The sequence below is a fragment of the Cupressus sempervirens genome, chromosome 5 (assembly GCF_028749045.1).
Source record: "Cupressus sempervirens isolate cs-2001-9-10 chromosome 5, ASM2874904v1, whole genome shotgun sequence".
In the NCBI taxonomy this organism is placed as follows: domain Eukaryota; kingdom Viridiplantae; phylum Streptophyta; class Pinopsida; order Cupressales; family Cupressaceae; genus Cupressus; species Cupressus sempervirens.
In genome coordinates, this window is record NC_143122.1 from 269,689,147 (window position 1) to 269,705,792 (window position 16,646).

Below are 16,646 nucleotides of genomic sequence, written 5' to 3' on the forward strand. Positions count from 1 at the left end.
TTAGGCTTTTGCTGTGCAAAAGAAGATATTGTATTATATTTCATTCACTTTTATTGTAGCTTTTTAGTTTTTAACTTAGGCATTTATTGTGCAAGCTTTCCCTGCTGTTTGACAAGTCTTTTGAAAAAAAATGTAGTGTGCCAGTCTGTCCTCTGCCCATCTGCTATTTTTGGTAGAATTTCAAAATTATTGCCTTATCCAGCCTATTTGGAGAGGTTTGTCTTTTTGTGCAGGGGTTTGTGCCGTTTTTGGTGGCAATTTCTTGCCTGTTGACAACAATGTCAAATTTGTTGCTGCTTGAGCAGAATTCTCTATTTTGTGGCACTAGTCTCTGCTATTGAACACCATTGGCTGCATCTTTGGCTGGCTGCACGTGCCCCATAGCAATCTGCAGTGCAAACTTTGCTTTTTGTGTAGATTTATTGGGTGAGCCTATGCAGTCATATTGCGTTTTGCATTGGAGGCCTGCAAGTTGGCACTATAATCACAAAACTTGAGCCTTCATGTGGTTCCTTTGGTGTATGCTGTTTAGTGACCTTTGTGATCAGTCTGTTGCATCCAATCAGTTAAATTTGTGGATTTCCATCCCCTTGTAGACCATTCAGCACACAGCGATGCCACCTACAAACTCCAACTGTTTCCTTCATTCCTTGATAACCCTCGTGCAACCAGCAGAAAAGCACTTGAAACAACACTTTTCGTGGTTCTTCATCAACTGAATGCTCAGCCTCCCCATTCATGTGCATTGGAGTCTGTAGAGGGTTTGTTATGGTGTTACACAATAGTAAATGCATTTGATTTTGCATTGACTTGGGCTTTACATTCCTGACAATCCCTTCTCCCAACTGCCATCTTCTCGCCCTCTTTTGGTGCTCAAGTTCTTGTCTTTGCACACCAAGTCGCCTAATGGAGTGGTATAAAAAGTTCATCAAGGCATTACTTCTGGTTCTCGTCTTCTAAGCACCAATCATGTTTCCTCCATTCTGGCGCATGACAAGTTGTTTCATCCCTATGTGTGGTCCCTTCCCTCCACAACATTAGCTTGGCCTTTCCAACAGTTGTAAAGGCCCTTGTCTTGGGCTCTTACACCGCACCCCCCACCCCCGTCCCCATCTGCAATGCAACACCTCCATTTGATTTTTATATATTATAAGTGTAACACAGCAATATTATGCCAAATGTTAGTGGTTGGTTAGCCATTTGGGAACAATTAATCAAAAGTTTGCAAGGGGCAAGGGGGTAGTTTTCATTTTGTAGTGCTTGAAAAGTGCAATGTTTTTCTTTATTTTTTGTATCTTGCTAATAAGATGATTAGTGCTTATAATTTAGGAATAAGAAACAACTGAGGAATAGAACCACCCTTACAAGAAATACAGTAGGAATAAAAGTTGGAGTTATAAATTATAATAACTAATAGGCATTAATAATAGAAGAAACATAAATGCAATTAAAAGGTTTGGTAGATGATATGTTTACACTATCATAAATAGAACGAGCACATTGCAACACCAGTTTTACATGACATTGCACGACATTCCATAAGCACAAGCATGATATGCCAACAATATGACCAGTCCATATTAGAGTTAAATGATCCACCAGATGCAATCTCTGCAAGATAACTGTCACACTAGTCCCTTCAATAAACACTTGCATATGATCATTCAAGGGATCACGTGTAGAAAAATACTGTTTGATACATAGCATTAGACACACACTGTAGTTTTGCATCACAAAAAATACAATCTGCTTCATGCTGTTATTCCTATAAGATGAACATACAAGCTTGTAAAAGGCGTACTCATTAATATTATTTCAAGAAAATAGGAGGCAAATGAAATGCACCTTTGTCAATGCGATGAGCTTCGTAGGAACAAACATCGCTGAAAATGGGCAACATAATGCATAAAGCTTTTCCCCACCACCACCATCTGATCTTTAGTGGGACGGCTATTTGTATCGTAGGTGGTGTCTTGGGAAAGCCATATGTTAAAAACTTATCTATGTATCAGACCTAAATGCAAAATTCCTTTGGCAAATATATGCTATAATAATTATAAATTATTTAAAAAATAATCAACAAGGTAACACTCAAGTTGACTTTCTTTCGAACATATGATTAGGACCGACCATTTTAACCGCTCAATACACATATTTTCTACAAATGATTTAGTGAAGCTACACAATAAAAAAATATTGATGTACAAAATATCCTAGTTGTGCTTAATATTGTAATAAAAACACATAAAATCAAACATTGATATTGATGTTCATGAGCTTCTGTAGGATCCTTTGCAATGTGGAGGCCAAATAATCATAACAAACGTATGGATTAAATATGTCTTGCAATATATTTTGTGTACATAATGGGGCTGATTGATAAATATAATTGTCCATACTTGAACCAAGATTCAAAAAAAATACTTGTAATACTTATATAAATATGTAGTAATGGTATGTAGTAGTGGAAAAATATCTTTGGGAGATTCTTAGATACAAATTCGAAGGATAAACACCAAGTAAAACAAAATTTGATTACAATTAAAAGGAATAATAAGAATTTTAACTCTTACAATTTTATATTAAGTTAAACTAATAAAGGGACTTTGAATGAAACAACATTCTATTTTGATTGATATTCAAGAATGAAAAATAGTCAACATAAAAAAATTTAGAGATCAAGAAAAAGTTTTAGGAGCCAAATTGGTTTGGAGAATGTATTGTCAGTCTCATCTTAGATGGGCAAGGATCCTTATTTAGAAATGCTTGAACAATTTAGACTCGATTAATATTTTTAGAGAACAAACTCCTCTTAAGGGATCTAGAATTTGGAGCTTCATACTAGAATGTCGTAATGTTATTCTGGAGAAGCTCACTCAGAACATTGGGAATGGGGAGGAAGCACAATTCTGTTTAGACTCGTGGGGTGGGTATAGTAATCTGGATAAAGTGATGAAGTAGCCAAACTCAAAGGTTTTTTTGGAAAATAAATGAGGATCTAAAGTTAAGGACTACATAGAATGGGATGCTTTATGTAATAAATGGAATTGGAATTTGGTTGACATTGACATCCCTCCCTTGGAAAAAACTTCTCTTGAGAAATCCCATAAATCTAGAAAGATTTTACTGAATCAAGTAAGTGATAAAATAGTTTGGGATGGCAATAGTTATGGGGAACATTTGGTTAAGATAGGATACTCTCTATTGACTTCCAAGCACTTATATCCTAAATCTCACCTCCCTCTAAAGATTTTTTGGGATAAACTTTGTTTATCCAAGGTTGGTATTTTCACTTGGCTAGTCCTCAATAAGAAAGTTTTAATTGAGAACAAATTTAGGAGGATAGCTATCAAGGACCAAGTAGATGCCCTCATTGTGAAAATGGAAAAGAAAGTATAGATCATATCTTTCTCCAATGTTCATATGTAGACCAGTGTTGGAAATGGATTAGCTCTTAGTTAGAATGGTCCTCCACCTTCTCCAACTCAAATTTTAAAAAACTCTTCAAAGTTGTCCTTTCCTTAAAAAGTCTTGTATATATTTAAGATTATGGATAATCGCTCCTACAATCATTTTGTGGGAATTACGGACGAAATGTAAGAGAAGAATCTTCCGAGATAAGAAGCTCGAGGTTAGTCATCTTTTAAACAAAATTGAATCTTCAATAATAGAGATTCTCAATAATCGCAAAAACATAATTTTGGTAAGGATAAGATTATGACTTATTGGAATGAGAAGCAACAAAGGAAATTGTTGGGTCTTAAGCGACCTCCCTTTGTTGGTTCAAAAGAAAACTCCTCTCAATGTTTGAGAAAGGAATATTCTTGGACACCTCCTTTATATGGATGGTTTAAGTTAAATTTGGATCGAGCGTTGAGAGGTATAGAGACAATTGTGAAGCCTATAGGTATATAGATAAATAAATAGGCCGATCCCTTGGCCTTATTTGAGGGACTAAAACTATGTAAAGATTTGGACATTAAAACATTAGAAATCAAAGGAGATTATGCCAACATTATTAATGCATTAATGCATTAAGGACCCAATCAACTCCAAATTGGAGACTTAAAACTTTTAGGGTAGATAAAATTATGTAATCTAAGTAATATTTGTGTGTGATATTGAAAAACTAATGAAGTTATGTTCAAATATGTTAATTCCAAGGGCTATTAGTACTCTTGATTTATTCTTCGACTCGGTTGTGTAGTCTATATCGTATCTTTGATTAACTATTTTTTCATTGAAATCTTCTAGAGATGTGATTAAAAATCTAATTATGATTTGAAAATTTCTTTGCAATATTGAATGTATTAATCTTTTAAGAAATTCTTATCTCAATCCTATTGATAATTGTTTTCCTTATCATAGTTAATTTTGTTTCACATTACTTTAACTATGTGTTGACATAAAAGAAGGTGGTTTTTGCAGATAATAGGATCTTAAGAAATGATATGACGAGTCTTGACTGTTGTATGGTTCGAATGAAGGGATATGGTGTTGGTTGCTTCATTGAAAAGCATGGTCTTTTCTAGGACTAAGTAAATAAAGAGTCCATATGTTAAAAAAATTAACTAAAAATGTCATAGGCCTATTCTTGACCCAAGAATAAGAAAAAAGCTTATACAATTCCAAAGAAAAAATAAAGTGCAGGCATGCAAATTTTACTACAAATTTCAATATAATTGATTGTAAATAATATTTCAATTTTTGATTATCATTATCAACTTCTAATTATATTCTTTACAAAAAGAATTTTTAAAATAATGCAACATATATTGACACATTGAAAATTCTTTTGCCTTATCCATATTTTATTGTATTCTCTTTATATTATTTTCTTAACACAAAGTAACTTTATATTGTCTTATGGTATTATGGCTTTGTCGGGTGGGAAAAGGAGGGGGAAGAGGAGTGAAGGCAGGTGTTTGAAAACCGAGTAGGCAAGAGGAGAAGATGATGATGATGAAGATGGGGATTGCATTGGCCCTTGTGATATGGTTGGGAATCTATTTGCATTTGGGCATTATGGGCCTGGGGTCGGCATGTTAGGTGTGGCTTGGAGATGTAGGTGGATATGATTCAAACATTGATGGATCTTGTGTTGATAGCGACTCTTCAACTGTCATGGACTTTATTGATTGGAGGGATTTGGGATTGCTTTCCTTTGGTTTTCCTAGTCAAGCTAAGGGTTGTTGGTGGGAGCTTAGTGTTGCTTTCTGGTATGGTAGTTTTGGGTTCTTCTTTTGTGTTGTTGCTTTGAGCTTTGGATTTTTTTGGTTGGGTTCTATCTGTAACACCTCATTTGAGAACTTAAGAGAAATTAACCTACTATATTACAATATTATATTGAACATTCTCTTTAATATAATTTTGAATATATATATGCATGCATTTCATACTGTTTTTGTATGGGTGTTGTAATAAAATATAAAAATATAGAGTTAATCATGAAATTAGAAGTTAATTCATTGTATTTTCATTTATATCAAATGCATCATGCAAAATTGATACAATACATTACTTATTGTGAGTTGTGTATTTATAGTATTGGGTTCCCGAGCGAGGCGATACACTATTTGGGTCTCCCTTCCCTCTTTGGTGGGGTTAGGATTAGATTTGTTGATAGTGGGTTTCCCTAGTTTGGGGGGCTCTTATCTCTCAACTCAGTTGGGATGTCATTCTTGAGGTTGTGATGTCACTTAACTCTCATGATGTTATCTTATTTGAGAGATTTCGGTTGCTTTTTGCTCAGTAGTTTTTGGGCCAGGTGGATGCTAGAAGTTTTGAAGGGCCCTCCTTGGCCTCTTGGTGTTTTTGATTTAAGGGAAAGTTTCTTTTGTGAGGGTTTCCCCTTTTTTGGAGTCTGGTGCCTCTTTGTTTTGATTTTTTGGTGGATCGTGAGCTCTATAGTGCATCATCTCTAGAAGAAATTTGTGGTGATAACATCCCTCTTTTGGTCTTTCTAGCTCCTTCTAAAGGTCTTATGGTTTAAGGATTGTTTTTTGTTACTGCCTCTTCTGAGCTCAACACATATTGAGGTTGTGTTATCATCCTTTGTGGTGGTGATTTAGTGAGCGGGGAAAGCTGATGGTGGGACGAACTTTTCATCTCCTTATACCTTTGTTTGGAGTTTAGGATGGCCTCAGTAGATGGATGGTTCGAGATTTTTCTTCCTTCCCATCTACCCTTTTGAGGTGGGCTCTCTTTCTATTGAGGTGGATGAGAGTTTTGAGGGCAAGGTTAGTATGGAGAAGATTGCTCTCCCATTTGGTTTCAATAGGATTAAGAATATATATCTTCAAGTGGCTACTCATGATCTTCAAGCCTCTAGATTAAGGGATAGCTTTCCTTTTTCCTCGTGATTTGGTTGTTCTTGTTGGTTCTTTTTTGCAATTGAGTCTTAATTTTTTCATCTTTCTACTCATGTCCTTCTGTTGGCCCTGGGCCAACTTCTTATTGTGGTTCATTTGTTGAAGATCTATATGCAGCGTTTCATCTATGTTGGGTTTCAAATTCCCTCCAAAATATGGATGTAATGGATTTCAAGGCCCCATCAAAACCTGTTATCATCCTTTGTGGTGGTGATTTGGTGAGCGGGTGAAGCTGATGGAGTAAAGAACTTTCTCTCTCCTTATACCTTTGTTTGGAGTTCAGGATAACCCTAGTAGATGGATAGTTCGAGATTTTTCTTCCTTCCCATCTACCCTTTTGAGGTGGGCTCTCTTTCCATTGAGGTGGAAGGGAGTTTTGATGGTAAGGCTGGTATGGAGAGCACCATATGGTTTCAACAAGATTAGAATATATATCTTCAAGTGGTTGATCATGATCTTCAAGCCTCTGGATTAAGGGATAACTTCCCTTTTGCCTCATGATTTGGTTGTTCTTGTTGGTTCGTTTTTGTAGTCGAGGCTCAATTTTTTCATCTTTCTATTGGTGTCCTTCTATTGGCCCTGGAATGACTTCTTATTGCAGTTCTTTTGTTGAAAATCAATAAGTAGCATTTCATCTATGTTGAGTTTCAAATTCCCTCCAAAAGCTTGATGTAATGGGTTTCAGGGCACCATCAAAACCCGTTTTCCTAATTTTTTTTATAGTCTTAGTTTTTGTTTAACATAGATAATACCTTTTCAATGTCAAACATTTTTTACCAATATGTTGGAAATTGTGTTCTGTATTCCAAATAAAGTTGAAGTTGTTATAAATAATCACTCAACTTACTTAATTTTTTATAATATAATAATATTTAAAATATCACAAATGACATTGTATGTACTTGATGTTATATTTCAAAATCAAATAAAAAATAGTAAATTAAATCTATATGCCTTTAATAAAAATTATACTCTCTAATATGTTGCTTAGATACAATTCTGTAGTGCAAGTGCTTCTACATGCTTAAAGGAACAACAAGGGACATTTATTGCATTTGTAAATTCTAAATCAAGGAGATGGATCTTTGACTCTTTAGTTCACATGACTTTATCATAAAGTTTTTTTTTTTTTCATTTGAGACTTGTTTCACACCACATATCTAGATGAATGAGAACAACAACTCTTCTTAGTGTAAGTGTTCGTACATGCTTAAAGGAACAAAAAGGGGCATTTGTTGCATTTGCAAATCCTAAATCAAGGAGATGGTTCTTTGACTCTTTAGATCACATGAATTTATCATAGAGTATATATTTTTTCATTCGAGACTTATCTTACACCACATATCTAGATCAATAACAACAAATGTTTGCATTTCCAACAAATGTAATTTCTTTTTATTGGTGGTCATTCAATATTTACACCATAGAAAAAATATTATAGTTGCAAAGGTAGATAATTGACCTACACTAAACACCTCATTAATTGTACCCAATGGTCTTTAACCACTTTTCACTTTCACATCTAGTGTGGACCCTTTTAAATAGATACTATGATCCCTTGAAATTTAGTATCATTTCAAAGGTTTTACATAAATGTGTTGACATTTCTCTCCTTCATCTCTTGCTAAAGCTTTTTAAAAGTTGAGTCATATTTATTATCTTCCAAATGCTATTGCATGAGATGAGCATTTCTTGCATGCAAAGAAAAAATTAAAATATTTTAATGAAAAATTGCATGGGGTTATTTTTCTAATTTTTTTGTTAAGTTGAATATTAAGGTTTATGAGAACTTTGAGATGGGATGATGACTTTGCATTTATATTGAACTGACTAATACACATTTTTTTCCTTTTCTTTTAAATGATACTAAGGAGATCCTTTTGTCTAAATTCTATTTGAAAATTGAATTTGTCTATAAATTGACGATCTTATGTATTGCATAATATTTGGTCTTATGTTATTTGATACGAAAAAAAGTGTACTTTAGGTGGTGGTTGATTTCAAATAAGTTTTTCGTTAATTCTAAACTAACATTCTCTAACATATCTATTAAATCCATCTTTCTTGTAACAAGTCAAAAATTAACAAACAACTTATTTTTATTGTAGTTAAGATGTATGAAATTAACTAAACTTTTTTTAATTGTATTTAAGATGTATGCAATTAATGAACAACTGTTTTTATTGTATCTAAGGTGCCAAATCAATTTTAGTTGTTTGTTATTAGTGATATTTTGTGGCATATTTGTTAGTTGAAGAATGGTAAGTCTTTTAGGAAAAAAAGTCACCTTGCTGATTCACACTAAGAGCACTCTTACAACTATATATGCGTGTGTATGTCCCCCCGCCCCTCCCCACCCACCCACACACACACAGAGTATCATCTTAAAATGGAAGTACTTTCATATTAAGAGTTTTTATCCCTTAGAGTAAGTGGTTTGGGTCATGTCAAGTGCCTTGAATGGGTCTTTGACTTGGATCTGGTTTTTTCCCCTGCTCTGCCCCTTTCCCACTTTCTTTCTGCACTTTTTTAGCATTCTAGACTGAAATTATGAGATTCTTGACTTTTGGGTCAAGGACGACCTCAAGGTCAAGGATAAACTTGACCCTGACCCAATGACCCAAGGTCCAAATTTTAAGGTTCCATGATTTTCAGATGTCGAGTTTCAAAAAGAGTTGTTTTCCCACTTTCGGGTCGGCTGTTTTGGTCTCTGAAATGGTAAAATTTTAAATTGCATTTAATCTAGGTCCATTTCTAGGGGTTAAGGTTAATTGGGATTTAATGCTCCCATGTTGACCTTCTTTAGAAGTTTGTGCCCTAGATCTCTATGTAAGGAAGCATTCCTCTCTCATTTTATCTAACCATTATCTTGTGCATCTGCTCACTAACAAGGCATAAGGATATGAGACAAAGTTATACTCTTTCATGATCAAGCATTTAAGCATTATCAAGTTCAAGCAAGCATTCATCTTCAAGCATTCAATTCATCAAGGAGATCCATTAGTAAGCCATTGAAGAATTCAAGCTCTATGGAGTCCTCTTGTTGAAGATTCATCTATTTCCATTCAAGCCTCTTCCTAATCCAAGATCCATTCAAGAGAGGTTTTGAATATCTAATGCAATTTATTTGAGACATCTTACATTCATTTGGAGTATCCATAATTGTGGATTCAAGGATTTGAATCCTCCACAAGGATTTCTACATAAGAAAGGTGAATAGTTCCATTTGCTTTGTTTATTCATATTATAATTTCAATTACATTTCAAGGTTCATTCCAAACTGGGGTTTGACCAAGGCAAAGCCCCATCCAAAAAAAAAACCATTTTTCTTGCAAGTACAGGTGTGGAACAACGAATATCAATGTAGATTTGGATACCCTTTTCATCAAACTTGTGGGTTCTGTGAATGAAAATTTTGTCAGAGCAATATAGGTCAAGGTTGACTTTTTGGGGCACAATTGTGCCTCGCTAACTAGGTCAAGGTCGACCTACCCTCAAAAAAGAAAAATATTTCTAGGTTTTGAAGATCTTGCAGTTTCGGTTTAGTAATACAAAAATTGACAATTTTTGAGATCATTTGACAAGGTTTTCAGCCGATTCTTTTTCGGAGGTAAGTACCTTTTGTTTCTTCATTTCAATATTAATTTCCTATATTTACATCTCATATCATAATAATTTAAATGTATGTGTAGAAAGAATATGGGTTTAGGGTCTCTTTCATATACACTATTCTAAAACCTTATTCATTAACTATATTTTACCCTATACATTTTGGTGAACCCAACACACTTACCTCCTCTTTTGTGGAATTGATGCCCTATTGCATTTTTGGTGTTAGATATCCCTTTATATTATTTTGCATTTCTTTCATTTATATTTCAAAAATACAAAAAAAGTTCCAAAATTTCTTAAAAAATACAAAAATATTTACATTTTTATGCTTTTAGTATTTCAATAAGTATGATTCTTGTTCTGAAAACTTCGATGAGGCTTTTATAGAAAAAGCGGATAGATTCCTAATAATGTAGATGGAAGTGAGAATGAAAATTGTTCGAATGAGATCTCCATTGATCCTATTTTTATTTCATCTTCCTCTGCAACCTTTTCAATTGACCTTTACCATAGGTTGCGTGCATGTTGCCTTCATGTTCCACTATTTGCAATATTGATAAACCTAAAATGATATTTCCTAGTGTGTGATGTTGGTTTGTCCTCTTTTCAATTATCTTGTAAGGATATATTAGAGCACGAAGATGACTTTAATCTATCTCTCCCTCATATTTCTCTTTATGGACATGAGTTAGGGATTGATGTTAATTATTCTCCTAATATATGTCCTTTCTATGAGCCTGCTTTAGAATATAATTTACCTTGTTCCCCCTTTAGGGATCCATCTTTAGAGATTTATGACACTCCTACAATGTGCTTTATTGATAGGGATGATAATCCTCCTATTTGGGATGAACCTTTGGATTTGGATGTTGATTACTCTCTTCCTCACGAAACCATTGTGGATGATCACGTGGATAAAGACATTGATTTATCCCCTCCTCATGGAGAATCTTTGATACAAGAGAGTGATTTATTAATGGATGATATATTCATGCATGATGATAACTCTTTTTCTTACACACACTTCTCTTATGCAGATATTATAGATGCTTTACCTCCATTTGAGATTCCTTCTAGTGACGAGGCATTAGTGGAGAATGATATGTTTTACCTTAATGCTCTCTCTCTTAGTGAGGATCTTATGGGGAATCAAGATTCTACCTCATCTTCTCCTAGGATGTCTTGTTTGCTTTCTTCTTATGACTTTGTTTGTAGTGTTAAGACAACTAAATTGGTTTATCCAAAACCTTTTTTGACTATCAAATGTTGTCTTCACATTACTATCAAAGGTAGGTGACCAAGGTTCTATAACACACACATATTGTACAAGGACTAACCTTCAGCCTAATCCGATGGTTTTTACTTCATTGCCACCTTCTCAACCTATTCTTCCTCCTCCACCTCGTCTTCCTATCAAGGAGTATGCTTTGATAAACCAATTGCAAAATACCCCTGCCAAGATTTCCTTATGGGAGCTTCTTCAAACTTCACCTACCTACTATGAAGCCTTGCGAAAATCTCTAGCAACTCTTCCTACGTTACCTCCTAATCAAGAGAACATCAATAACTTCTTACAATGCATGCATACTACCTCGAGTGTTCCTAGCATTGTATTTACTCGAAAGGATTTGCCCTCTAAAGAAATTTAAAATCAATATGATGCTCTTAAGGTGATTGTCACTATCAATAAAAGTATCATTTGTAGGACCTTGATTTATAATGGATTTGGGCTTAATGTTTGCAACATGGACATGCTCAAAGCAATTAATGCCGATCTTTCAATTATTCAACCTGATAATGTTCCTATACATGGCTTTGATAACATTTCTAAGATCACTTTGGGAATCATTACCTTGCCTATCAAAGGAGGTACGATCATCCTGAATACGCCTATTAATGTTATGCCTAGACCTCTCAATTATAACCTTCTTTTGGGTAGACCTTGGTTGCATGAGATGCATGCTATCCCTTCCACTCTTTATCGTAAAGTCAAGTTTATACATAAAAACATGATGTATATAATTCATGCGGATGATGCACCAAATCCTTGTATAAATATTCAAAACCAAACTACTCCTATTTCTAATAGTAATAATTTTCCCTCTAATGCTCTTCCTGGTGATGATTAGGGAACCTTGGATTTTAATCCTACGTTTATTAGAGAGTATAAGGTTTTTGATCTTGATTTTATGAAGCCACAAAGAGAGTTTGAACAATGAGTTTTTACTTCTAAATCTCTTCATAATAACTTTGTTGCTTCTTCTATCCACAATGAAACTATCAAACTTGCTAATGATGATATAATGACTACTGAAGTCCCATTGACTCCTTTTGATATGACTTCTTATTATGGTCTTGGTTATCATTTCCTAGTTAAAAAAGGATTCAATGGTCAAGTATGTGGTAAGCATAAATAGGGAATTCAAATGCCCTTATAGAATGGGGGCCATGAACATTCTTCTGGATTGGGATTTAATCCTCAACAACAAATGAATGTTAACAACATCTCAAATAATACTTCAAAACATGATGAAACTATGAAGGATTTTGATCACAAAGTTCTTTTGCCTAAACTCCTTCTTTCTAAGATGATTACTAGACCTACAAAAAACAAACGTAGTCCACACTTGAAGATTCTTCCTTTTTGTTTATATCTAGATTTCATGATCACTCTACTAATGAATGTCAAGCTTTACATTATAAGATTAGGTAGCTCATTGATACTAAGGTTATTTATATATGATGTGGCAATGAGTTGTATTTCATTCCTATTTTCTCTAAATAACATTTATGTTCCTATTATGGAACTCCACATAATGTAAACATTGTTAGCCTAATCTTTGAGGGCTTGTTGTCTTGTATAGTGTTGCGTGCGATGTAATAGGTCCCCTTCCATCTTTGTTCCTACACTTGGGGGGCAAGGATGCCATCTTATTCATTTTTGTCTTTCCAGGATCCCCTTTTCCTTTGTTAAGCAATATCTATCTATTATGTGATATTCAATCACACATGAAAATTTTGGTTTGCATTGAGAATCTATCTCCTTAATATAACCTATTTCGTTGTTTGACATTGGGTTTCCATGGTTGATAAATCTCTCACCTTGGAAGTTGAATAGTGTTCTATCCCTCACAAGGGTTACTTTTTCACTTCTTACATGATATCTCTTTGCACTCGTCCCTTCCATGGCCTCATAGGAGCTGTGACCTTCTTGGCTTGGACTAGGTGTTGTTTATGGATATTGTCTTGATGTTGAAGAAGGATTTATCCTTGCTCTTTTCTTTCCTTAACATGTCAAAATAGTATGTATTTTTTCCATCTTAAGGAGGGGGCATATATACAGCCTCCGTCATTCTATATTATGCATTTTTGTTCTAACCTTTTATTTTATAGCATGCTAAATCTTGGAAGGTAACACACATAAGTTGCTAAATTCCGAAGAGACACACATTTCCAATTTTCAATATGCTAAATCCTTGGAAGGTAATGCACATAAGTTGGTAAACCCTAAAGAGACACACATTTTACAAATGTATTCTATGGTCATATGAGAATATGGATCCATGGGTACTTTATAAAAGCCATCATAAGACACACTACATACATGCAAAAAGCCACTAGAAGGTGCATAACTTTATGGGGTGACTATCAAGTTTTTTCTTGGTGGGCCATCCTATTCCTTTTGTGGTTCATAGTGAGATATACACATCTTACTAGTTGAGCTAGCCACTCCTCTCTTCTTCTTCTCTCTTTTTTCTAGAGATGTCTCTCTTATTGTAATCTTGGAGTTGACAAAGACTTGTGTCCTTGGGGGCTTGAGGATCTCTTTGTCCCTTTGATATTAATAAGATGATCTTTTCATTATGATCTACTTTACCAAGAGTTTGCATCGAGTCCATACTCTTGCTAAAATGGGAGCTAAATGTATCATCTTAAAATGGAAGCACTTCCATGTTAAGAGTATTTAGGCCTTCGAGTAGGTGGTTTGGGGTCATGTCAAGCACCTTGAATGGGTCTTTGACTTGGATTTGGATTTTTCCCTTGTTTTGCCCCCTTTTCCACTTTCTTTCTACACTTTTCTAGCATTTTGGACTGAAATCTAGAGATTCTTGACTTTTGGGTCAATGACGACCTTAGGGTCAAGGACAACCTTTTAGGTCAAGGTCGACATCGACCCAAACCTAGGTCAAGGATGACCTCGACCTTGACCCAAGGTCTAAATTTCAAGGTTCCATGATTTTCGAATGTCGAGTTTCCAAAAGAATTATTTTCATGCTTCCAGGTCAGTTGTTTTGGTCTTCGAAATGTTTAACTTTTAAATTACATTTAATCTAGGTCCATTTCTAGGGGTTAAGGTTAATTGGGATTTAATGCTCCCATGTCGGCCTTCTCTAGAAGTTTGTGCCCTAGATCTCTATATAAGGAAGCCTTTGTCTCTCATTTTATCTAATGACTATCTTGTGCATCCACTCACTAACAAGGCATAAGGAGATACGACAAAGTTATACTCTTTCATGTTCAAGCATTCAAGCATTATCAAGTTCAAGCAAGCATCCATCTTCAACATTCAATTCATCAAGGAGATCCATTAGTAAGCCATTGAAGAATTTAAGCTCTATGGAGCCCTCTTGTTGAAGATTCATCTATTTCCATTCAATCCTCTTCCTAATCCAAGATCCATTCAAGATTGGTGTTGAAGATCTCATGCAATTGATTTGAGACATCGTACATTCATTTGGAGCATCCATACTTGTGGATTCAAGGATTCAAATCCTCCACAAGGATTTCTACATAAGCAAGGTGAACAATTCCATTTACTTTGTTTATTCATATTACAATTTCAATTACATTTCAAGATTGATTCCAAATTGGGGTTTGACCAAGGAAAACCCCCCATCCAAACAAAAAAACTTTTTTTCTTGTAGGTATAGGTGTGGAACAATGAATTTCAGTTTATATTTGGATACCCTTCTCATCGATCTTGCGGGACTTGTGTAAAAATTTCGTTGAAGCAGTGCAGGTTGAGGTCAACTTTTTGGGGCACAATTGTGCCCCACTAACTAGGTAAAGGTCAAGCTACCCTCAAAAAAGAAAAATATTTCTGGGTTTTGAAGATCTCGTAGTTTTAGTTAAGAACAATGAAAATCGACAGTTTTTGAGACCGTTTGACAAGTTTTCAACCGACTCTTTTTTGGAGGTAAGTATCTTTTATTTCTTCATTTCAATATTAATTTCCTATATTTACATCTCATATCATTAATAATTTAAATGGGTGTGTAGAATATGGGTTTAGGGTCTCTTTCATATGCACTATTCTAAAACCCTATTCATTAACTATATTTTTTATTCTACTCAAGGAAGGTCTTACATTGGTATACAAAAAAAGATGTGAAAAGAATATACTTTTGACCTCATGAAAAAAGAAACATAAATACAAAGGAATTGGAGATCTAAATAGAGTATACTAATAGAATTAAAAAGTTCAACTATCTAACAAAAAATATCATCTTCTTCCTAATAAGATCTGAATAAAAAAATTTAGTTCATACTCTTATCAAGATTTTTTATGCAGCAATTATGAATACAAAAAAAATGCACTTGGGAGCTATCTTATATGATCTATTTATCTTTTAAACTAGGGTTTTGTAATATGTTTTGATACTTTGGAATCACTTATTGCTAAGTGGATTAATCTACAAAATTGGTTGTTATAAGTATAAACTAATACTCAATATTAAAAATATCTTGAGACAAGTATTTAAAAAATGTATTAGGTTTGTTTTAGAGTCCCTTTTATAGAATTTTTTGACACCCTTGAAAACATGTGCCATATCCTCTTTGACAATAATTTCATCAGAACAATTTTCAATACATAATTATCTTTAGATCTTGTTCTACATTTGACTCCATTAGGTTTTGGATTTTTGTAGTCTTCAATTAGGTATGTCTCATGATTTAATGGTTGTACCTCTTGGACCAAAGCTATTATATTTGAAGACTTTCCAAAGACACCAATTTCTTGTCATTCTTCCCCAAGTTACTTTCCTAAGCTATAAAATGTTGTTAATTAGTTGTTGGTTCTCAATTTATCTAAAACATTTTAAGTCAAACATCTACACTAAGAGCATAACACTTCTTTCCCTCTAAGGTGGGGGTTAGGGAAGCCAGGGTGGATCAACCAATGCCAGGGTTAGGGAAGTCATGGTGTCTCTTCTTTTTTATCCATTGAAGGGATTTATTCCCTATCAAAAATTTCTCTCATATTTTGAGCGAAATCATTTTGCACATGCACACCCTAACTTGAACACAAAACTTCTCAAACCTATTGATCTACTTTTCCTACCTAGTCATGATTTATTTTTCTTAGATTAAAAAACAAGGGCCAAACCCATTACATATTAGCCATGAAGGCAAAAAGAGTGAATCTCATGAGAAGCAAGATTGGGAAAAGAAAAGAAAAGAGAGAACACTTATGATTGGAGCAAGAAATCCACAAGAGACAAGGGTCCTAACTCTAAAAAAAATCTAGATAATTATTTTATTGTGTATTTGTAAATAGGATATGATAAACCTAATTAGTTACGTTGCATTCATACATGTGACTTCTACTATTTTTGTTTAGTGGAATTATGCTACACACATTTGAGTACATCTCCTTTATCC